The 25,012-nt window shown below is 37.2% G+C and overlaps 1 protein-coding gene across 7 annotated transcripts in view; it reads right to left on the reverse strand.

The window, feature by feature from the left end:
* Nucleotides 1-25,012, reverse strand: part of ADCK1 (aarF domain containing kinase 1) — a 192,523-nt gene that overhangs the window by 153,302 nt on the left and 14,209 nt on the right. For 5 of the 7 annotated variants that reach the window (XM_051977505.1, XM_051977504.1, XM_051977500.1 and 2 more), the window contains exons 2-4: nt 20,954-21,083; nt 16,072-16,261; nt 777-946 (exon numbers count right to left, since the gene is read on the reverse strand). The gene's annotated coding sequence lies outside the window, so the exon portion shown is untranslated. Of the gene's footprint in view, nt 1-776; nt 1,116-16,071; nt 16,262-20,953; nt 21,084-25,012 lie in introns of those variants that run through there. The other 2 variants (XM_051977503.1, XM_051977502.1) reach the window with 2 other exon arrangements.

A 25,012-nucleotide genomic window follows, 5' to 3' on the forward strand; every position in this document is an offset into this window, starting at 1 on the left:
CTCAGCCTTGAGAGGCTCTTGTTTTTAATTTTATGTTGTTCTACCCTATACTTCCAAGGACTTGGAATCTCATCACGTGGACAACTTCTTCCATCCATGCAGACAGCAGCCCCCTCCACATCTGTCCATCCTGGATGACTGACAGTTATGTCCATCACCGGTCATCAGGGCAAAGAATCCACCACTCCAGTTACAGCCTAACGAAAGCGTTACAGAACGTTCTCCTGCCAGCTTGCACCGCGAAGCTGGTCGCTTCGCCCCAATGGGCCTCAGTTTCCTCTTCTGTAAAACAATGGGTATGGACCTAAACTGACAGTATGCGCTGCAACAGCGGGCTTGGGTGCACTGAATCCTGGGAGTCACCTCTAGGAGGCTCTCTGGGAGCTCCCAGATCCATCACCTTTAGGCAGCCGGCCAGCTGGGGAATAAATGACAAGCTCCGGGTTGGCTCTCGGGGCTGGCTTTTGGAATCCCCAGCGACCAGGTGCGACTGAAGACCTTCCACCTCCCCAGCGGCTGAGCCTCCCGCCACCGACCTGCGGGCCGAGGGCACCTGCAGAACTCCCCCGCTGCACAGGCTCAGCCTCGTGGGGTTAGTTTAAAAAAAACGTTCTAAATTCCACGCCTGCGTTCTGTTAATCCTAATTCTGCCCACTCCGGGGGGGAGTTGGAGGAAAAAATACATCTCTTCTCCCCCGTCCCCTCCCCGTGCCTCATCCAGGGAGAATGCGGCCCAACCTCCAGTGCAAGCAGGACAGCACAAAACAGTCACTTACCGGCTTCCCCCTACCGACCTTTCGTTTTCTACGCCGGGGAATCGGGAGATCCTCCTCTCCAGCCAACTCTCTCCACTGCGCATACGCGGCGCGGCAGAACCTTCTGGGAGTTGTAGTTCAACTAGGGTTTTAAAACTTGAACGGTAGCCCTAAGCTCCCAGGGAGAAGGGCTGGAGAAGTCATACATATCCCAGCGGACCGTTCCATTAAAAGAGAAAAGAGAACAGCCAATTAGCATATTAGACAGCGTTTCTTAATACAGTTATCCTGTAATGTGTTTGTGTCATCTCCTTTCTACTCCACGAGACTCTCTGGAGTTACTCATCTCTTCTGGTTCCTATATGCTAAATAAATGCTTATTGAAAGAATTTATCTAACTTGATTCCAACTTGGGACGACCTTCAAAAGAAGGAAAAAAACTCTCAGGAGATGTTACAAACAAGTTTCTGAGGAAGGCTTTGCAGATATTTTTTGTTTTTAAAGATTTTACCCTAAAAGAGAAGAACTTTTCTGAAAATGGTGGACTTGGGGATGACATTGTTATTAATAGAAAGTTTTGTGATTTAAAGTTATTTTTAAGAGTTTTTTTTTTTTCCCAAAACTTAGTTGAACAGTCAAAATCTTACACAACTCCCAAGGAAACAAAGTTCATCAAACAAACTCCATAGGTAAACTAAGTCAGTTAAGAGATTAAACTACACTTAAAGGGCACACAAATACACTAACTGAGGGAAAGATTTACAAGTAACAAAGACAACTAAGACTTGATAGGGAAATTTTTCCTTCAACAATTAGCTCAGGGAACCAACAAATAACTAAATCACTTTTGACTCCCCTTTGATTTCTATCTGAGGAACATCAAACAGCCTTCCCTTATTTCATGAATTAGATTTTGGTCTTCTAAAATTATGTGGTAAAGTAGATAGACCTAAAGATAGGCTCTCTTATCTTCTTGAGACTCATCTTTCTGAGTTTAAATCTGGCTTCAGACGCTTGTTAACGGGGTGACCTTGGACAAGTTACTCAACCTATTTGCCTCAGTTTCCTCATCTGTAAAATGAGTTGGAGAAGGAAATGGCAAACCACTACAATACCTGTGCCAAGAAAACACCAAATGGGGTTACAAAGAGCAGCTATGACTGAACATTATTGTTGTTGCCGTAACACAGTGTAGTTGAGTGTAGAGCCATTGTTAAATTAATTAGCTTGGGATCCCAAAGAACTTCCTTAGGAATATGGGTTAAATGCAGCAGTTGTCCAGTACACAGTAAGGGAAAGCATTAGGGTCAGGAAGGACTGTCATAAGGAGAAAGGAAAGTTTTGGCTCAATTCATAGCAGTCTATGAGACAAAACAAGGCTCTTTCCATAGGATAAAGTGAGAAGCAGCAGAGGGGAAGACACTTCTGGGCACTAGGGAGAACATAAGATTAGGTTCTGACTCTTTAGACTTCTAGCAGGGGTCCTTCGGCCCGTGGGCCAGATGCGGCAGCTGAGGACGTTTATCCCCCTCACCAAGGGCTATGAAGTTTCTTTATTTAAAGGCCCACAAAACAAAGTTTTTGTTTTTACTATAGTCTGGCCCTCCAACAGTCTGAGGGACAGTAAACTGGCCCTCTATTTAAAAAGTTTGAGAAGCCCTGCTAGATGGCATTTCAGCATTTATCAGGAAGTTGATTAAATAGGCAATACTTTTTTTTTTTTAATATAGTAGAAACAATACTAGATTTAGAGTCATCAGTCTTAGGTTCAAGTCTCAGTTCTAGCACTTACTAGCTGTGTGACTTTAAGCAAACCACTTAATTTCTGTGGACCTCAGTTTCCTTGTCTGTCAAATGAAAGTATTTTCTGCTCTACCTGCCTCACAGGATTGCTATGATGAAAGCATGTTTGTAAAACCAAATGAGCTATTTAAATGCAAGCATTTCTATTATTTTTAACAGATTTTATTATCCTATTCTTTTTTTTTTTTTTTTTTTTTTTTTTTTTGTACTTTGCAGTTGGGAAGGAAAATGAAGAAGAGAGGAAAAAAAAATCTTGCAAATCTTCCTAATGAACTGGCATCACAGATATTTATCTATTTAGCTGACTCGGTGGATATTATCTGGTTCTTCATTAGACTCCAAGTTTCCAGGATTACTTTATTAGAAAAGAAATTAAAGAGACTTTGTCAGTTCAAGTGTGAGAAAGGAGGTTGAGTGACTTGAAAAGCTTTTTCCAAACAGAGAACCCTGTTATCCTGGAGAACAGAAATCAAATTCTCATCCTACCCCTGATTGCCCTATGTTCAGTCAAGTTATCTAATCTTTCTTGGGAATCAGTTGTATTATCTGCTAAATGGGCTAGAGAATACTGATTTCCCTTGTGAGAAAGTCTAAAAAGTCATTTTTAAAGGTCGCTGTGGAGTTCTATGAAGGTGAAAAGGCTCAATGAATTTTTTAAGACCAGCTTTTAAAGAGTGTTGCAAACAAACACTTGGTAAAAAGGCAGATGACTAGCTGAAGTTAAAGTCAGAAAGACCTCAGGTCAAATCTTGCCTCCAATACTTGCAAACTGTTTGACTCTAGGATTTTGCCTCAGTTTCTTTCTCTGTAAAAGTATCTCTCAAGGCTGTTATGATGATTGACTGACATAATATTTGTAAAATGCTTTGCAAACTTTAAAGTGCTATATCAATTAGAGTTAGTATTATAAATGCCTGCAGTATGCCAGGTCACCTAGGTGACAGAGTAAATAGAGCACTGGATTTAGAATCAAGAAAACTCATCTTCCTAAGATCAAATCTAGCCTCAGAAACGTATTAACTGTGTGACTGTGGGCAAGTCACTTAACTTTATTTGCCTCAATTTCCTCATGTGTAAAATAAGCTGGAGAAGAAACTGGCAAACCATTCCAGTATCTTTGCCAAGAAAATCCCAGATGGGGTCATAAAGAGTTATACACTGAAATGGCAACGTGCAAGAAATGTATCTAACAATTACAACCATAGTCTTGCCCCAAAGGGCTAGGCACTAGGGATATAAGGACAATGTCTTCCCATAAAGAATTTATTTTTTATTGAATGAATTAGGAACTGAGGGGTGGTGAAAGGAGGGGTACCATATGTATCAAAGGTGCTGTACTGTGCCTTCTGATATCAGAGACATCCTTTGAAACGAAAAATTTGCTACATCCTCCAAATGGTTTCACTATTGGAACGATGGTTCTTCTATTACTGACCTTGGAGTTTCTCTTTCTATCCCTCCTTACCCATCCCATACCATAAAAAAATTAAGGGATTGATTCCTTCCATTCCCTTACCCAAACAAGTTTTATGAGGCAGGCTGATCCACCAACCCTCCCATTTAGTGAAAAACTCAAATTACTTCCAAAATGATAGGGCTCCAGAGGTCCCTAGAAACTTTGTTATTGTCTAGCAATACATAAGATAGTAGGTAAAAGGTGAGAATGGTGAATGTTAAGGGGGGAGGGGTGTTTGGTGGGGTATGTATGATGCCTCTTTTTTAGCGCTTTAGTGGAGCTGCTAGCTGAAATGTCAATAGACCAAGAAAAGAAAAAGAAAAAAGAAAAAAACCAGAACAATCTACAAGAAACCAGCCTTTTGTCAAACAACAATGCCCAAACCTAACTGCAGAGAGCAATTATGGAACAATAGCTAAAAGCTTTCTATAATTAGAACCAGAAACCATCAAGAGTGATCAGAGCTTCTTTGTCTGTGTTGACCCTCTACACCCGGGAAAGGTCATGTGAGATGGATGCTGTGGGTCTTAGTGTCTTTTCTAGTTTTTCTTAGGGAATTAAATTTCAGATCATCCTTCAGTTGCCAAGAAAGGGTGACAGCAGGGAAAGGGAGAACCTTCTCAATAGACTAGGGAAGAGATTAGTGATGAGAATAATGGCAAACCAGCCCGATTCTGAGGAAGAAAAAGGACCAGAGAGCCAGCTCTGCTGGCTACAGACCCATCATCCCTGGAATGGGGATGAGGGAATATTGGTTAGCTTCTTTGATGGGAGGGGTAAGCTTTGGTTTACCTTTTCCCATTCCTGAAGCTATTTCATATTGTCTTTTTTCTTTTGTTAACATCTCTAAATAGTGAAAGAACCGTGGCTTAATCTGAATGAAGAAAGAAATATCTTCTTGAGAGAAGTAAAACCCATTGCTCTAAGCTGTAACCCTAAGTGAGAAAATTGCTACAGAAATAAGTCAAATCATATGAAAATGAATTAGTTATTTTCAAGGACCCCTGTCTTCTATTCTACGAACAGCCAAAATTGATTTTACAAAATTAGGTAGTAAGATATACTATTTATAGATATATATATCTAACAATTACAACCATAGTCTTGCTCCAAAGGGCTTTGAGCCTGTGCCTTTGTCCTTTCCATTAAGAAGCCCTCCTCAAGGCCTGACCCATATTTTCAGACTGGATTCTTGAATATAGAATAAGGGTAAGACTTTTTTTCCCCTAAGATAATGATAAATGTTAGAGGAGATGTGCGAAAACTGAAACACTTATGCATTGTTGGTGGAGTTATGAGCTGATCCAGCCATTCTGTAAAACAGTTTGGAACTATACCCAAAGGACTATAAAACTGTGCATACCCTTTGATCCAGCAGACTCACTACTGGGTCTGTTTATCAAAGAGATCATAAAAGAGGGGAAAAGACTCACATATGTAAAAATGTTTGTAGCAGATCTTTTTTGTAGTGGCAAGGAATTGGAAATTGAGTGGCTGCTCATCAGATGGGGAATGGCTGAATAAGTTATGGTATATGAATGTAATGAAATATTATTGTTCTATAAGAAATGATGAGCAGACTGATTTCAGAAAAGCCTGAAAAGGTTTTCATGAGTTGATGCTGAATGAAGCAAGCAAAACTAGGAGAAAATATAGTCTATAGTAACAGCAACATTGTGTGGATGATGAACTTAGATAGACTTAGCTCTTCTCAGCAATACATTGATTCAAGACAATTCCAATAGACTTGGAATAGAAAATGCCATCTGCATCCAGAAAGAGAACTATGAAGTCTGAATGTGGAGTGAAGCATGTTATTTTCATCTGGTTTTGTTTGTTTGCTTTTTTTTTTCTGTTTTTTCCCTGTCATTCTAATTTTTCTTTTACAATATGATTAATATGGAAGTGTATTTTAAATGATTGTATATATGTGACCTGTATCAGATTAGTTGCTGTCTTGGAGAAAAGGAAGATAAAGGAAGAAGGGAGGCAGAAAAAAAAAGTTTGGAACTCAAGGTACAGAGAACTATCTTTGCATATAATTGGAGAGATAAAATACTATTGAAATGTAAAAAAGAAAAGAAAATCTATTAAAATGACAATGAATTCCAATTTTAAAAAAATTTTAAATAAACTTATTTTCCTGCACTTTGATTTTTCTAGTGCTCTGCGGAAAAAATTATTCAAAATTTTTCTCATCTCTCCAACATGAGGAGTAGAAAATAATCAATGTAATATGAATCAGTTATAGAGCAATTATGTCGTCTCCAAAAAAAAAAAAATTCTTAATTATACAAGAACTACATATGCACATAGAAAGAAGGACAAAAGAGGATTCAGTAACTATCAGCTACTTTTATACTTTTCTGGGAGTTTGAGTTTGGCCATGAGAACATTTGTCAGACTACTAAAGAAACACTTTTATATTTCACCTATGCTCTAGACTACCTATGTAGTTCCCTTCAGATTCATGGCTTCTGATAAACTAAGACAATAATTATACTCCTTTCCCTATTAGTAGTGTCCCACCTAATAGAGAAACTCCCCATCACAAAATTTGACAATTGGAAGCACCCTACCAGGCATATAATCAAATCCGTATTTGAAAAGAATTCCCATGATAATGCACCTAATAAGTGGTCACCCAGTTTCTGCTTGAAGACCTCCAAGAAGGAAACTCATTTTCACACAAGGTGGTCCATTCCACTTTTGGACAATTCTATTCATTAAGAAGTCTTTCATGACATCCAGCCTAATTTTTTCTCTTTGTAACTTCTAACTATTGCTCTTATATATATTATTTGAGACCAAAAGAACAAATCTAACCACTCCTCCCCAAGTATTTGTCTTTCAAATACTTGAAGACAACACATTTCTGCTGATTCTCCTATGTTTTTAGGCCAACTATCTCTTGATCTTTCAACCCCTATTATCAGTGAACTGTGATTGAAGATATAGGATATATCAACTTGATGAATTCATAAGGTTGCCTTCAAGGTTGCATACATAAATCTTAGGATTGTTGTTTGACCTCCTATACTAAAAAAAGAACAAACACACAATAGGCAACCCAAAACTGAAGCTCAGGCTCACTAGGCAGAATGTTTGCTTGAGTTACCATGTGCATTTTATTTTTGCTGGCTCCTCCATTGGGAACACAACATATCACATGGGAAGTCCAAAAAAAAAAAAAAAGAGAGACAGGAGGGAAGATATTCTCTCTTAAAAGGCCCCCTTAACCAATATCTCATACCATATATACCAAGATAAAGTCAAAATGGGTGCCTGAATTAGATATAAAGAGTGACACCAGAAGCAAATTAGAAGAGCAAAGAATAGTCTACCTGTCCAATCCATGGGAAGGGGAAAAGTTCATGACCAAACAAGAGATAAAAAGCATTACAAAATGCAAAATAGATAATTTTCATTATATTAAATTAAAAAGCTTTTATACAAACAAAACCAGTGCAACCAAGATTACAAGGAAAGCACAAGGCTGGGAAACAATCTTTATAGCAAGTATCTCTTGATAAAGGCCTTATTTCTCAAATATATAGAGAACTGAGTCAGATTTGAATGAAGTGAACTGTGAAAGCTGTCTCACAAATGGAGACAGTGTTCTAAAAGTTGACTGAAGGTCAGCTGTGTTCCAGGCCCAAGTTTCTTTCTCCAGAAATCACATGGTTTATAAAGAATGGGATCATATAGCCCTTTTCTTTGTGAAACTTTAGTCTCACCTTGGCATTAAAACTCCCATATAAGATAATTTAGTAATTCTAAAAATGTAGTTGGACTTTCCTCATTTATGATTTAGAATGTAAGGTCATTTGTCCTGATTAATCAGAGCAAAGGTCCAGCCTATAGAGATTGTTACCTCAGACCCATATGTAATCATTCTTTGCTTCCTGTACCTTGCTTGCCTCTCTTTGCCTGACTGCTTATAGGGAGGGAGCCGCCCTTTCTCAGGAGGTCGTAATACAATTCCTTTCTACTTTTATCTTGAGAAATCTCCTTGATTTATCTGAGCCAGTAGTCTTTGTCCCACACAGATTTATAAAGAATATAAGTCATCCCCCAAATGATAAATGATAAAAGGATATGAATAGGCAATTTTCAGATGAAAAAATCAAAGCCACAGGCATATGAAAAAGTACTCTAAATCCCTTTTGATTAGAGAAATGCAAATTAAAATAACTCTGATTTATGACCTCATACCTTTCAGATTGGCTAATATGACAAAAAAAGGAAAGTGATAAATATTGGAGAAGATGAGAGGGGCAGGGATATTTGTACACTAACGCACTGTTGGTATAGTTGTGAACTGATCCAACCATTCTGGAGAGCAATTGGGAACAAAGCCCAAAGGGCTTTAAAACTGTGCATGCTCTTTTTTCCAGCAAAACCACTACTAGCTCTGTATCCTAAAAAAGATCATAAAAAAGAAAAAAAGAATCTATGTGTGCAAAAATATTTATAGCAGCCCTTTTCGTGGTAACAAATATTGGAAATTGAGGGGATATCCACTGTTATGCCACAGTTCTCTTTTATTGTCCTGACTCAATTTCCCTAATTATCCTGACTCAGTCCTGCCTCAGTTTCCCTGCTTCTCAGTCCTGCAAAACCTCCCCTCCCTCTTTATCAGAATATGTGATAAGGATAAAAGATCTTATGTTTTAGAATATCAGAATGCCTCTTCCCATCCCAAGCTAGCAGAATATCAGATACTGTCTTATCAAGATGCCTCTCCCCATGTCCAGGGTGCCTCCCCCTGATTATGTCATCTCATCTCTGGTGGCTCACCCCACCCTGTCAGTCCTGTTCCTGCTCTCAGCACCTGGACTCCGCCCCTGCCTAGTCTATCCTCTGTATCTGAGCCACTTGTAGATATGTTATTGAGAACTCTCATTGTTTGCTGGATTCTTGGAGACAATAGCCTCATTCAGCCCTGGGACCAAACCATGGATCCATTTGGTCCCAATAAATCTCTCCCTTTCAAATAAATTATTAAATACTCTCTGATTTCTATCTTGCCTCAGTTTCTATAGCACTACACCATCAGTTGGAGAGTGGCTGAACAAGTTGTGATATATGAATGTAATGGAATACTATTGTTCTAAAAAAAATGATGAGCAGGATGATTTCAGAAAAACTTGGAAAGATTTACATGAATTGACTTCGAGTGAAGCAAGCAAAACCAGGAGAAAATACAGTCTACAGTAACAGCAACATTGTGTGGATGATCAACTTTGATAGACTTTGTTTTTCTTAGCCATACAATGCTCTAAGACAATTCTAATAGACTTGGGATGGAATATGTTATCTGCATCCAGAGTGAGGATTATGGAGACTGAATGCAGATCAAAGCATTCCTGTTTTCACCTTTTTAAAATTTTGCTTGCTTTTTCTTTCTTGTACTTTTTCCCTTTTGTTGCGATTTTTCTTTTACAACATGACTAATATGGAAATACATTTAAAATGATTGCACATATACAAGCTATATGTGATTGCTTGCTGTCTTAGGGAGGGGAAGAGAGGGAAGGAGAAAAGAAAATTTGGAATTCAAAATCTTACCAAAATGAATGTTGAAAATTCTCTTTACATGTAATGGAAAAAATAAAATGCTTTTGAATAAGAAAAAAGAAAAAAATTTAAATGTCTCCTTATAGTAGAGAACTTCCTTTCTATTCCCTTTGACTCATCTTCATTTATACTGCCATCATCCTAAACACTTAACCTTCTGTAATAACCTCCTAATTGATATTCCTTTAGTGTCTCCTCTTCCAACCCATTCTACAGGCCTCCACAAGACGCTAAAATTTCTTCAACCTATTTCCTGCCTCCCACAAACACAAAAGAAAACAAACAAAAGTGGCTCCCCGTTGTCTATAGCCTGAAATCTAAACACAGCTGACATTCAAGGCTTTCTATAACTAGGCCCCACCCTACTTATCTAATTAAATACCTGATTCACCAGGTCAGCTCCTGCAAACTGTAGTATGGAGGCTAGTTTATAAATCTCTGGTAGGCTTTTCAATTTTTCAAAACTTATTTAAGGGTAAGAAAAAATGAATCACAGCAGACACAAAATCAACAGTACTATGTGTTCAAGGCCACATAGAAGCCCTAAGGGGGAGTTAAGTGTTCAAAGCTTCTCTGGCTCTCTAAGAATTACACTATATCTTCCCATGATTGCCACCAGGAAAGAACCAGACTTAATTTGTTTGCACTTTTTTATTAGTGTACTCAGTTCCAATCAACTAAAGCAGGCAATTAAAACTTTTCTTTATCATGAAGTAAACAAACAGGAAACAGTCAAAGAATACCTATCCGTGTCTCCATTACACCTGCCCAGCATTGTACTTCTCAAGCATCTACATGCAGTTTAGATTGCATATGCCCAAAAGATTGAGTCCTCATTGGCCACCTCCCCATTACACATGTATGTACCGTGTTTCCCCGATAATAAGACCTATCCCAAAAATAAGCCCTCCCCTTACTGTGTAAGATTCCTCTAAAATAAGCCCTCCCCCGAAAATAAGCCCTATTGAGATTGCTACTGTAGTGAAGGTGATCCCCTGCGCTACACGCTACATTACGGTACCCTCTGTATGCACCGTTCCCCCTCCCCTCTCCTCCCCCCCGGGTGAAACGCACGCCGCGCTCTGAGCTGCATCCAATCAGAGCTGCAGCAGTGAGTGCGTCATCCTGTTCTTCCCCAGTGATTTGCTTGCTGGCACCATTGAGAGCAGTGCCACGGAGGAGAGCTGAGGCAGGACAACAGAAAAACCCGGTATGTAAGTGGGAGTGAGGGGGCATGATGGAGGATAAAAGGGGCATGATGGAGAATAAAAGGGGCCTGATGGAGGATAAAAGAAGAACTCAGGGGGCATCATGGAGGATAAAAGAAGAACTCAGCCAGCACTCACCGCGCTAAAGAAATGAAGAACTTCCTTGCAGAGAGAAGAATAGATCAAGTAATGATTCCTGCAGGAATGACTGCCTATCTCCAGACCCTTGATATTGCAACAAACAAGCCATTCAAGGACCATTTGCGCATGGAAGTCAATGACTACATTGAAAATAGAATGGAAAGAAATCAGCGTGGAAACTTTGCGAAGCCCTGTCTGCAAGAAGTCGTGACTTGGGTGAAGAAGTCATGGGATAAAATTACTGACAGCTGTGTCTCCAAGGCACTACGAGCAGGTTACCTAGACAAGACATGTTCATTTAAAGAGAGTTGTATTGCTGGACATGACAGATTGGGTCCACTTCTTCTGAAGGAAATAGAGGCGCAAGACATCCAGGATGGAATTCAGGATATGGACACTTATGACGATGTTGTTGAAGAAGATGACATGATCATTATTGAATAAAGGTACTTTTTTTTGTTCACATTTACCTGTTTATTAAAATTGCTGTCAATGTTCATTAAAATAAGCCCTCCCCTGAAAATAAGCCCTCTGGTGTTGTTGTTTTTTTTTTTTTTCTGTCCAAAAAAATAATAAGACAGTGTCTTATTATCAGGGAAACACAGTATATTTACACTTACACACACACACACACTATATATATATAGACAAGATAGATAGATAGATAGATATAGATATATATACATATATATATAGATATATACACATACACATACAGAAGAGACAGTAATGCAGATAAGAAGAGACAGTAATGCAGAAAACAATTTTGTAGTATCACTCCACTTCAATCTTTTCTATGCAATAATTCCTATAAGTGGGGACTTGAGATTAACTGACATAACCTCTGCAGAATCCTTTCCTTGTACTCAGGTGCTCCTGTAAACACACTGGCCTTTGGATCCTGCAAAACAGTCAGATCTTTTTATTGCTGAAATGAGAAGTTCATGGGTTATATGGGAACAAGTTGATATTTCCATTATGTTTTTAGAAAGTGGGGAGGGAGGGGAGGAAATCTTTTTTACTTTCCCAAGTATTGCAACATACCCCTAGGTTTTTTTTTTCTTTTGGGTTCAAGAAGGAGCAGTCATGATGAAATGGAAAGGATCACTTCAGTGAAAGTGACTCAGGGGCTTTCCTACCATATTTCAAAGCCTACTACAAGAGGAAGGGTGAGAAATAAGGACCCCACAAAGGACCCTCAACTGAGAATGGAGAGATGGAAAGACAACACCATCCTTGTAACTTTGAGATGCTACTAGTACCTAAGCTTGCTCACAAGCTCCCCCAGGTGGTCAGATATGAATAGAAACTAATTTTTTTTATCCTTTCCTCTGCCCCATACCCTATACCAATTCGTTTTCTTGATTCTTCCTTTAAATATCTCATGTATTTATAGTGAAAAATGCTCTCCACCTCCAGAAAAAGAAGTAATGGAGTCTGAATACAGATAGAAGCATATTTTTTAACTTTATTTTTCTTGAGAATTTTTTTTTTAGTCTATTTTTTCTTTTGCAACATGGCTAATATGGAAATGTGCTTTGCATGATTGTACATGTATGATCTATATCAAAGTTTCTGCCTTCTCAAGGAGGGGGGAAAGAAGAACATAATTTGGAACTCAAAATTTTTTTTAAAAATGTCAATTTTTTTACATGTAATTGAGAAAAAAATTAAAATGGGAAAAACATTTTAATGTCTCCTTATGGCAAAGAATTTCTTTTCCATCCCCTTTGCCACATCTTCATTTATGATGCCATTACAGTGGCTGTCTGTAATAATCCCCTGATTGATCGCCCTTTAGTGTATCCTTTTTCAACTCATTCTACACAATACCACAAAATTAATCTTTCTAAAATACTAATTTTATCAATTTGTTGCCTTGTGCAAATAAAATAGAACAAACAAAAAATACAAGGCTCCCCTTTGCCTATAATATGAACTCTAAACTCAGGAGACATTCAAGTTTTTCTGTAAACGAGTTCTACCTATCCACTTAGTCTTGTTCTGCTCTACCATATAAATTTCCCCAATTCACTGTCTTTAATAATATTTATTATTAAATAAACAATATTTATGGAGAAGAATATACCAAGCATTTTACAAATATTATCTTATTTGCTCCATACAACATCTCTGGGTGGTAGGTGCTATCATTATTATCCCCATTTTTCAGTTGAGGAAATTGAGGTAAATGGAGTTTAAGTGACTTGCCCAAGATCATACAGATAGTAAGGGTCTGATGCTGGATTTGAGCTCAGCTCTTCCTGTTTCCAACTTAATTCTTTTCTCAATATATCATCTGCCTTCCCTGTCTATGTTTTACTTATTCCTGAATCCCAGTTTTTGTTCCAACTATTCCCTTTAATCTTCTCAAGCATCATTTTCTACACAAGACCCTCTCCAATTATTCTAACCCATCTTGATTTCCCTCTTCTCGAAACTCCTATAGCATTTATTAGCCATATCATTTAAACAAAAAACAGAAACTAGACCCTTAGTTTATTTATGACTGAGTATTCTAAAATGAAGTTGTTATTTAGTCATTCCATTCACGTCTGACTCATCATAATCCCATCTGGAGTTTTCTTGGCAAAAATACTAGAATGGTTTATCATTTCCAGCTAATTTTACAAATGAGGAAACTGAGGCAAACAGGGTTAAGTGACTTGCCCAAAGTAAATGTCCGAAATCAGATTTGAACTCAGAAATACGAGTCTCCAGACCCAGCTGTACCACCTACCACAAAAAAAAAAAAAAAAAAAAAAAAACACCACTATGATACTTATTCTAGATACTAGTATCTCCTATAAAGGTAGAGGAGGAAAATAAATCCTTGCTAAAGCCTCAAATTATACTTTAATGACTTCAATGCAAAAGTAAAAGAACATTGAGAACAACAGCCAAAAATATGTCAGAAAATATGGTTCAAGAGTAAGAAGCAAAAGAGGCTTCATGTCTACCTATATATCATAAATACTTTCTTCAGGAAAAATCAGAAGAGATAGGACATGGAAAAGCCATCATACCATAGCAAATATTTTTAAATTGGTATAGTTTAGAAAACAGGAAATGACAAGTCACTAATATGGGAATTATTTCCAAATAAGCAATGTACAGTCTAACCACCTACCTAGAGCAAAGAACAGAATCAATACCAAATTAGAAGAAAAATAAAAATGGGGTATTGCATGCAGCTGAGGCAATTTCAAGTTAGTTTACTTAAATAAGCAGTTGATCTTGAAAAATCATAAATGAATTTTAAAAATAGACATTAATATAGACTAAAATCATTTCCTAAGGGAGTTCAAACTATATAAATTAGTTATGACAAGGACAAAACCAAAAGAGCTTGGAAACCTCCTCAGCTAGCAAACATGACTTCCTTGCCAAGTGGAGACATATATAGCAGCCAAGGGTGACATCAATTTAGAATAATAATTCATTTGTAAAGTCTCAAAGAGGAATGGCTAATAATAATAATTATAGCATTTAAATAGAGCTTACTATATGCCAAGCATTTCACAAACATTATTTCATTTGTTCCACACAACAACTCTTGGAAGTACATGCTATCATTATCATCTCCATTTTGCAGTTGAGGAAACTGAGGCAAACAAGATTAAGTAGAATTTTAAGCCGAAACAAATTGTGGAATATTAATGTGTTGTAAATATTATTGTACCACAAAATGAAAGTGAATAGCTTAAAGAAATATTATGAGACTTTTATGAACTGATGCAAAGAAAATGGATCTGAGACAACAATGTAAGCAATTACTTACATATAAATGTAATAGAAACATAAGCAAAAACAAGTCCAATGTATCCAAAAAGCAGCTAAACTCAGATTAATTTATACAATAAATTTTAGCCCCAGGAAATAGATAAACATTTTTCCCTATTAGTAGAAAGATAGAGGATTATTGCTTATTCTGTCAGACACCAATTGTTTTTGTCAGTTGATTTTGTTTAACTTTTATTTGTAACAAGGAAGATTCAATGAGAAGTGGAGTATAATCTAAGAAAATGATTGTGAGGTTAAAAAAAAGCATCAATAAAACTTAAATTTTTTAATGAAACAAAATTCTCTAAAAATCTTAAGTAGGTAGCAGCACTGCCTCATAAAACAGCAAAAAGAAGTAGAAGGGAAACAAGATAATGTAAACCTTGCCAAAGAAATTCAACTAAGCCAGCGTTTAAGGAAGAAACTGGCAAGAAAATAAGAAACATAAAAATGGGAATGATCTGTAAAGATTTCTATAACAAATTCTTTTCTTCATTCATATCTCTAATCTCTAATCCTTCATGTTCTGCATAAGAAAGTAAAAATGGCAATTTAAAAAATGAAGGTAGAAAAACCTTTAAACTAAATCACACACATGCAACAAAAGTCTGTGCTAGAGACAACACAATTTTGAGGACATTGAAGTGTTGACTCTTAAGAAGCATCATCCATCCTCAAGATTCACAGCAGCCTCAACCATTTCAGTGCCAATTGAGGCAAAACCAGGATCTACTCTCATCTCCCAATATTATGTAACTTTCAGATTTATTTTCTTTTTCAGTCTATTTTTCTCTGGTTCAAAAAATTCAGAAATTTGAACATGGATATATATACTTTGGAAGATTAAAAATACACTTTCTCACCATGTATGGCTCCATGGCCATCTCTCTTTGGATATGGCTTACTCATCTCTCAATCACATAACACACAGTAACAGTCAGATGAACTCATAGTCACAAATCCATCTACACTTTAAATAGTTTCAATTAACAAAGAAATAAGAAGAAATATTTAAAGAAACTAGACTGATTCCAAATTCTGGCTACTTTGGCTACAGCTAAAAGGTCTCTCTAGCCATAGGCCTCCTGTCACCGTGTTGGGAAATAAGAAGAAAGTGGTCAAATAGGAAAATGAGTAATAAATTCCAGTTTCAAGGTACAGAAAGAGAAAGAAGTTATTTTAGGTCAGATCTGATTGGCTCTACAGCCTCCTGATTTTGCCCACTTCCTAGCACCTGGTCACTGCTTTGTTCAGCTGACCTTCCCTCATGGTTATCAGTACATCAGGTCTGGTCCTATCCTATATATATCACAACTGTCCTCTCCTCTTACCCCATCCAACTTACCTTCAAGGTTCCCACAAGCCTCGTATGTCCTGGCTAAAACCAATGCTGCCAATCTGGACTCCCCATGGGCGCCGCTCCTCTCTGTTAGCCCCTTCAGGGTCAAGGCTACAGCAACTTGGGGAGCCATCCCACAAGTAGTTATTTCCATCTCACCAAGTTTCCATAGTAACAATTCTGGAAAAGGAGTTATCTGTGCCAAAACAAGGCCTACATATATGAGAATCCTTGAAAGATGTTAATGACAAAGATAACTTTGTCAGCCCAAACTCTGATTATTAATCAGAAAAAAAGCAAGAGATAGATACTTACCAAGAGCATTTGCTATCACATAGAGGACAGTCAACATAGTCCAAATTACAAAGGGAAAAGTGCTCTAGACATTCCTGTTTGTGGAGAACACTACACCAATTATGTTAAATCTCAGAAAATTGCAAAGCCTTTTAAATAATATCAATAATCACTCAAACAAATTTAATATGATTATTGACATAGAAGCATGTCTGATTTCAGGCTGTATAATATGGTTTCATGGATAACCCATAGAACTGACCATTCAGCACATGTATCTTGGACAGAACACCAATGAACAGGATCCCTGAATGACTATGAGAAGAACAAGCTAGGTTGCCTTTGAGAAATTATGCACTGCCTCATTTTTCCAGAGATTCCCTAAAACACTTAGGGCAATCCAACAACTTTTTCAACCATTCCCCATTTGGGGGCTCTCTCAATTTCTAATTCTGTGCTATCACAAAATGAATTGATATAAAAAAAAAGTCTGTACCCATAGTTTGTCTTGCTTATAGGACTAATCCCTGTCTTCATCTCCTCTCCTTTTTATTTCTTCCTGTCCCTTCTCCCCTTTCCCTCCTGTTTCTTTGTTAATTGAAACATCATTGCATACTCAACTCTGTGTGTGTGTGTGTGTGTGTGTGTGTGTGTGTGTGTGTACATTCTTTCCTCCTTTGGTCAGTTCAAATGAGAATGAAGTTCAAATATTGCCTACTTCCCCACCCCTTCTTCCTTTTCTATTCTTACTTGTGTTCACCAATAATGAGCTAATTTTCCTTCTCTTTCATTTCCCCATCAGTCCATTACTAAATTCTTCTTCTCTTCTTTTCTCTCTTTTTTTTTATTCTTTAATCCTTCAAACACAATAAAACCATTCCTAGGACCTTTCTCTACTTAAACTCAGTCTATGACCCCTAATGATTACAGGGTTCTGAGAAGATGCATAGATTAACTGTTCAGGACGTATGGAGTATTTGTGGGAAGACCAGGATCTTTTCAGAGTTGCTTATCCACCTTTGGTTTCCACCTATCACCCAACTCTCACCTGTAACTCTTAAGAAGTTATGGCACACAAAATGTTTGTGGCAGCCCTGTTTGTAGTGGCTAGAAGCTGGAAAATGAATGGATGCCCATCAATTGGAGAATGGTTGAATAAATTGTGGTATATGAACGTTATGTAATATTATTGTTCTGTAAGAAATGACTAGCAGGATGAATACAGAGAGGACTGGTGAGACTTACATGAACTGATGCTAAGTGAAATGAGCAGAACCAGGAGATCATTATATACCTCAACAATGATACTGTTTGAGGATGTATTCTGATGGAAGTAGATCGCTTCGATAAAGAGAACTAATTCAGTTTCAAGTGATCAAGGATGGACAGAAGCAGCTACACCCAAAGAAAGAACACTGGGAAATGAATATAAACTGCTTGCATTTTTATTTTTCTTCCTGGATTATTTATATCTTCTGAATCCAATTCTCCCTGTGCAACAAGAAAACTGTTCAGTTCTGCACACATATATTGTATCTAGAATATACTGTAACCTATTCAACATGTAATGGACTGCTTGCCATCTGGGGGAGGGGGTGGAGGGAGGGAGGAGAAAAATCGGAACAGAAGTAAGTGCAAGGGATAATAATGCTGTAAAAAATTACCCTGACATGGGTTTTATCAATAAAAAATTATTTAAAAAAAAAAAAAAGAAGCTATGGCACACAGAGAGACTAAATCCTGGTAAAACTAACTCATTGGTAAGTTAGGGGGAGGTCTAATCCAACCATGTGAAGATTTGCCCCAGCAGAATATTCCAAAAGCCATGAAGGTAGCTGAAGTAGGGGCCGTGGAGCACTTAGATATCAAACATGCCAAAGTCACTCACTGAATCCTGGGCCATTACCAGTTGTCCTCTATTTCATTAAAGATCTATTTTTTTCTTTAAAAAAATTAGTGTTTTATTTTTCCAAATACATGCAAAGATAGTTTTCAATATTTACCTTTGCAAAACTTGCTTTCCTCCCCACCCTTCCCCAAGACAGCAAACAATCCAATATGGGTTAAAGATGTGCAATTCTCCTAAATATATGTCCATATTCATCATTCTATACAAGAAAAATCAGATCAAAAAAGGAAAAAAAAAACACAAGGAAGAAAAAAACAAGCACACAAACAACAACAACAAGAAAAAGGGTGAAAATAATATGCTTTGATTTTCAGTCTCCATAGTTCTCTCTCTGGGTATATAGGACACTTTCCATCCCAAGTCTATTGGAATTGCCTTGAATCACTGAATTGTTGAAGAGAACCAAATCCATCAGTTAATCATCACATAATCTTGTTGTTATAGTGTATGAATGAATATTCTCTTGGTTCTGTTCACTTCATTTAGCATTAGTTCATGTAAGTCTTTCCAGGTTTTTTTGAAATCTCTCTGCTACAATTCCAGTTGTTCAGTGATGAAGAGAGCCATTTACACCCCGAGATGTGTAGGTGTGGGAACTGAGTATGGTTCACAATATAGCATTTTCACTCTTTTTTTGTTGTTGTGTGCTTGCATTTTACTTTGCTTTACTTTTTTTTTCTTGTGCAGCATGATAATTGTATAAATATGTATACATATTTTGGATTTAACATATATTGGACTACTTGCCATCTAGGGGAGGGCATGGGGGAAGGAAGGAGAAATTGGAACAGGGTTTTGCAAGGGCTAATGTTGAAGAATTGTCCACCATTTTGAAAAATAAAAAGCTTTAATAAAAAAGAAAAGAAATCATTCTGCTCATTTCTTTTTTTAAATAATAGCTTTTTATTTTACATATACATGCAAAGATAGTTTTCAATATTCACTCTTGCAATACCTTGAGTTCCAAATTTTTCTCTCTTCCTCCTTCCACTCCCTTTTTTAAATGGCAAATAATTCAATATATGTTAAACATGTGCAATCTTCTATATATATTTCTACATTTATCATGTTGCATAAGAAAAATCAGATTAAAATGGAAAAAATGAAAAGAAGGAAAAAAATTAAGCAAACAAAAAAGGTGAAAATACTAAGTTGTGATCCACACAATCAGTCCCCACAATCCTCTTTCTGAATGCAGATGGCTCTCTTCATCTCAAGTCTATTGGAATTGCCTTGAATTACCTCATTGTTGAAAATGGCCAGGTCCATCAGACTTGATCATCATATAATCTTCTTGTCACTATATACAATGTTCTCTTGATTCTACTCACTTCACTTAGCTCAGTTCATGTAAGTCTCTCCAGGCCTTTCTGAAATCATCCTGCTGATCATTTCTTATAGAACGATAATATTCCATAACATTAATATACTTATTAATATAACTTATTCAGCCATTCTCCAACTGATCTACTCAGTTTCTAGTTCCTAGCCACTACAAAAAGGGTTGCTACAAACATATTTTGCAAATGTGGGTCCTTTTCCCTTTTTAATAATCTCTTTGGGGTACAAACCCAATAAAGGAACTGCTAAATCAAAGGGTATGCACAGTTTTATAGTCTTTTGGGAATAGTTCCAAATTGCTCTCCAGAATAATTGGATCATTTCACAGCTCCACCAACAATGCATTAATGTCCCAGTTTTCCCACATCCCCTCCAACATTTATCATTATCTTTTTCTGTCACCTTAGTCAATCTGAGGGATATGAAGTACTTCAGAGGTGTCTTAATTTGCATTTCTCTTATCAATAGTGATTTAAAACATTTTTCCAATGACAAGAAATGATTTTAATTTTTATATCTGAAAATTTTTCATATTATTTGACCATTTATTAATTGGGGAATGACTTGTATTTTTATAAATTTGAATCAATTCTCTATATATTTTAGAAACTAGGCCTTAATCAGAAACACTGGATCTAAATCTCCCCCCCGCCCCATTTCTACTTCCCTTCTAAATTTGGTTACATTGATTTTGTTTGTGCAAAAACTTTTTAATTTAATGTAATTGAAATTATCCATTTTGCATTTCATAATATACTCTAGTTTTTTGGCCATAAATTCCTCCCTTCTCCCCAGATCTGAGTGGTAGATTACCCTTTGTTCTCCTAATTAGCTTATAATATTAATTTATCAATTACCTTATGAATTATCAACCCATTTCCACCTTTTCTTAGTTAGTTCTTATCCCAGAAAAGGTCCATTTTTCCACTATGGGATTGTATTCAGTTTTGCTATTAAGTTATTTTTGGTGGTAAATTTAGATTTTTTTTTTTTGCCTCCAGAAATATTGTATTCCAAGTTTTCTGTTCCTTTTTTAAAAAGTGACTTTCTGTGATTTTGACTGTGGCTCCTCTGTCCTTTGAAACCTGTATTTTTTTTTTTTTTTTGGCTACTCGTAAAATTTTTTCTTTGGTTCAGACATTTACTAACTGTAATGATTTGGGGCAAGTCATTTAACCCTGTTTCCCTCAGCTCTTCATCTGTAAAAAATGAGCTAGAGAAGGAAATGGCAAAACATTATAGTATCTTTGCCAAAAAAATCCTAAATGGGCTCATGAAGAAGTAGATATAACTGAAATATGACTGAATTTTCAGGAAGTTTGTTGCTTGAGTAAAATTTTATACCTCTTATGCCAACTTGTCAATTTATTTTCCAATTCTTTCTTTCTTCCATAGCTCTTATGTCTCCATGGCACTGGAACAATTCACTTTTTGTCCTTTGCAGCTTTCATTTTTGATTTCTTGAAATATAACTCTGAAAAAAGAGGTTTAAAAATCCCATTATGTTTTAAATAGAGCTATTGACTTTCAAATCCAAATCACTCTGTCATTGAATGGCCAATAATAGCCACAACCTGAGCAAGGACTGAGATGGCAGAATAGCAGGAAGAAATGTAGTCAAATTCCACTTAACCTCCTCCCTCCACACTTTCACAAAGACCTAGAAAATGCACCAGAGCAAGACCTGATCAGCAAATCCAAAGCGGGGGAAAAAGCAAAGTGAATCATTTTTTCTAGCTTAAGTTGGCATAGAGAATCAGAATGGTCTGTGGATATTGAAAACAGGTCTGTTATTGTTGTTGTTTGTCCTTCCTTGTCAAAAGTACCATGGACATCATGAGGATGGTGTCTAGACTTGCTCATGAATTGGATGCAGATAAAGCAGGGCTGTGCAAAGACATCAGTCTGTCTTCCCCAGTCATCAAAGTCCAATGCAGGACAAAGATCAAAATGAACAGAGGTGGCTCAAGTTGGGGATCTTGGCCTTTTCCAGTCCTCAATTTGTCTGAGACCACATCCATTCCATGACTAAGGGGTAGGTAAGCATTGAAACAAAAGATTACTCAATTTATCTTCATGTCCTTTCATTTTTCTCTGTCTCTGATTGCCTTATCTGTAAAATGAAAAGGTTGGATTCAATAGACCTTCCTAGCTTTAAATCTGGGATCCTACAAATCCTAATACCAAATTATCTAATCTCCCTGGACCTCATCTGAAAAACAGGGGTTTGGATTATTCAGTCTCTGATATTTCTCCCTGCTTTAGGTTTTTATGGTCTTATGTCCTTACTTGAGATACATTTTCAGTTTTACAAATTTCAGTTTCTTCATTATAAGATTCCCCCCCCCTTTGTTTCAAAGTTTTAAAGCAATGTATTCCACTAAACTTTTAATTCCTGTGAGCCAAAATAGATTACATCAAACCTGGCAGAATTTATTTATTCATATTGAACTGGTATTTACATTCCAAAAGAAGACCAATTAAATCTATCTTTACTCTCTCATGCTTTTGTTCCCTGTATTCAGAATGTAAGCTGAAGCAAACTCAGGAGTAAAAGGGGGTTTGGGGAAGGTTGTTCTGAAAGGTTGTTCTTTTGTTTCCAGAACTGATGAGCCTCATTATTTCATGAAGAGCTCTTCTTGTTCCATCACCATGTCATCCCAATATATGGGAAGTCCAAGTCTCAGTGCCCTGTGTAAGTGGGATGGGCTAGAGGTAAGGTGTAGAATAGACTGTCTTGCAATAGTGCAATCAGGCAGATGCTCTGTTCCTTAGACACCTGGTGTTCTGTAAACTGTTTCTTTGGGACGTTCAGAAGGAAGGAGTCAAAACCAGACCAATCTTAGAAAATCTAGGAGACCTGTAGTGCAGGTGTAAGATGAGGCAACAGAGGAAAAGGTGCTGCTTTCAAAACCATTCCAGTAAAAAATAAAAAAGTTAATATCCTCAACCTCCCCTATCCACTGAGCCTTCTTTTGCAACACAGATTTAAAGAGAGACAGACACAGAGAGATAGAAACAATCCGGTAAAACCAGCCAGTACACTAAACATGACTGACAATATATTGATTCAACCCTGTCAAATCATAGGGGAAAGGTAAAAATATATACTTTTTCCTCTTTTATGAAGACAAGCAGGACTAAGTGACTTGCTCAGGGTCTCACAGCTAGTAAGTACATGAGGCTGAATTTGAACTCAGTTCCTCCTGACTTGAGGACAGGTGCTCTATCTACTATACCACTTAGCTGCTCCAGAAGGTACATTTTCTCAACTCTTCTCCAGGTCCAAATTTTACTATTATAATTATACAACATTCAGTTTTGTTTCATTTTTCTTTTATAAGATTCATTCTTAAAATCTGTACCATATGGGTATTTATATAGACATATAGATAGATATACACAAATACATACACACATTCTCTTTTTTTTGCTATTGGTTTTTTTTTAATGTTGGTTACTGCAGCTAGATGGCACAGTGGATACAACAGCAAGGGAGGGAAGAGCATAAAAGCAGAGGAGGAATGAAGTTGACAGACATGAGGAACTGAGTAATGGAGGCAGAGAAAAGGAGGGCTCCTTCCCACTAGGCCATGCTCTCCTTATTAGACTGATCAAGCCCAAGGTCAACTTAACTCCGCAATGACAATAGAACTCTTATTTAAGCAACCAGCAACAATCTAACCATCCTTCTATTCAGAAATTCCTCCCTTTTAGCATTATTAAATTCTCCTCACCCTCACTCACCTCGGCTTTGCAGCTAGCTCACAGACCAAGGCTGTCAACATCCACAAAATATCTTGTTACAAGAGAAAAAGACAAGGGAAGTAATGTAATAAGTTACTTCAGACATCAGATGCCTGTCTTCTTAGGTTCTCTTGATAAGATGAAAATGATCAAAACAAATGACAGGATTCAGGGCAAGGGGCAAATTGTTCCCCAGCTAAGCTGCTCAAGTAGTTATCTTGAACACAAAGCTCTAGAGCCTCCACTGGCGTCTCAGTTCTTCAAATCCCCTGAAGGTTAGTACCATGCTCAAAAAGAATAATTAAATCTGGAAAGGAACAGGGTCGGGAGGTCTCTCCCAAGTTTAAAAAAGGCTTTCTGTCTGTAGTCAGAGAGACTGGTGGGAATGCTGTCTTGCTTCCTCTCTGACTCAGAGAGCAAATGGATCCTGATGGGAAGAAAAAGACAATATCCTATCTCACACAACATATGTTCACCTTTAACTTCCTTAGCCACTTGAGAGTTCGGGCTGAGGGGAAGTGAATGAGAATGATTCTGCACGTACTTCAATAAGTTACTTTTGGACATTTGGAGCCCTTTGAACAAATACTAAACAAATCAGAAAGTCGGGATTAGAAGGCTCCTGGAATTAAATATTCCAGCTCCCTCACTTTAGATAAGAAAAAACTGAAGGACTTGCCAAAAATTGCAAAATTAGGACCAGGAAACCCTGATTACCAGCCTAAGACTCTTGCCATTCATTGCAAAACCTATGCTAATCTAAAGTGGTATCACTAAAGATCTCCATGACATAGGCAGGTCTTGATGACTGTGAACATGGAGGAATTAAGAAAATAAATTTGCAAAACAGCAGACTTAAAAAAATATATCTTATACATCACTTAGTTTTAATCAAACAGGCCTAGTTCAGAAACATGATATTCCATTTCCTACCATCAGTTCTTTGGAGAACTTCATGTCTCTCATGTCTTATGTTTACCTGTACTTTACAATTCCTAGTTTGCTTCAAGACACAGTTTGTATACTACCTCCTACAAAGAGGACTTTTATGTATCTTTCCAGTTGTTAATGCTTTTCCTCGAACTTAGAAGATTTCTTTGTATGTCTACCTCAGGCTTTAGACTTAGACATTTGTATAAAATTTTCCTCATTGATGGAGAGGATTACTTTTCTACAACAGAGTTGACAAAAGTTTGAGAGAAAAGAGTTTGCTTTTTGGCCTCCAACTTTGAGAAAGGACACACGTTTCCAAGCCCTCTTCAGACAGAAATTCTTAGGGGAAGTTGTTGTCAGTCATTTTTGTCATGTCTGACTCTCAGCCATCCCATTTAGGGTTTTCTTGACAAAGATACATGGGTAGTTTGCTATTTCCTTTTCCAGCCTATTTTACAGATGAAGAGACTGAGACAGTGTTAAGTAACTTGCTCAGTCTCACACAGTGTCTGAAGCCACATTTGAACTCAAATCCTCCTGACTACACTGAACCACTTAGCTATCCCCTGTCTCCCATCCCTCACTTTCAAGCCCCCTCCTCTTCAGGAGAAAAGAGAGAGACAGAGACAGAGAAACAGAGAAAGAGTGAGAGAAAGAGAAAGAGACACAGTGAGAGAGACTCCAAAAGAAACTAATATATAGCATAGTGCCTCTAGAATGTTT

This window comes from Antechinus flavipes, chromosome 2 (genome assembly GCF_016432865.1).
Source record: "Antechinus flavipes isolate AdamAnt ecotype Samford, QLD, Australia chromosome 2, AdamAnt_v2, whole genome shotgun sequence".
In the NCBI taxonomy this organism is placed as follows: domain Eukaryota; kingdom Metazoa; phylum Chordata; class Mammalia; order Dasyuromorphia; family Dasyuridae; genus Antechinus; species Antechinus flavipes.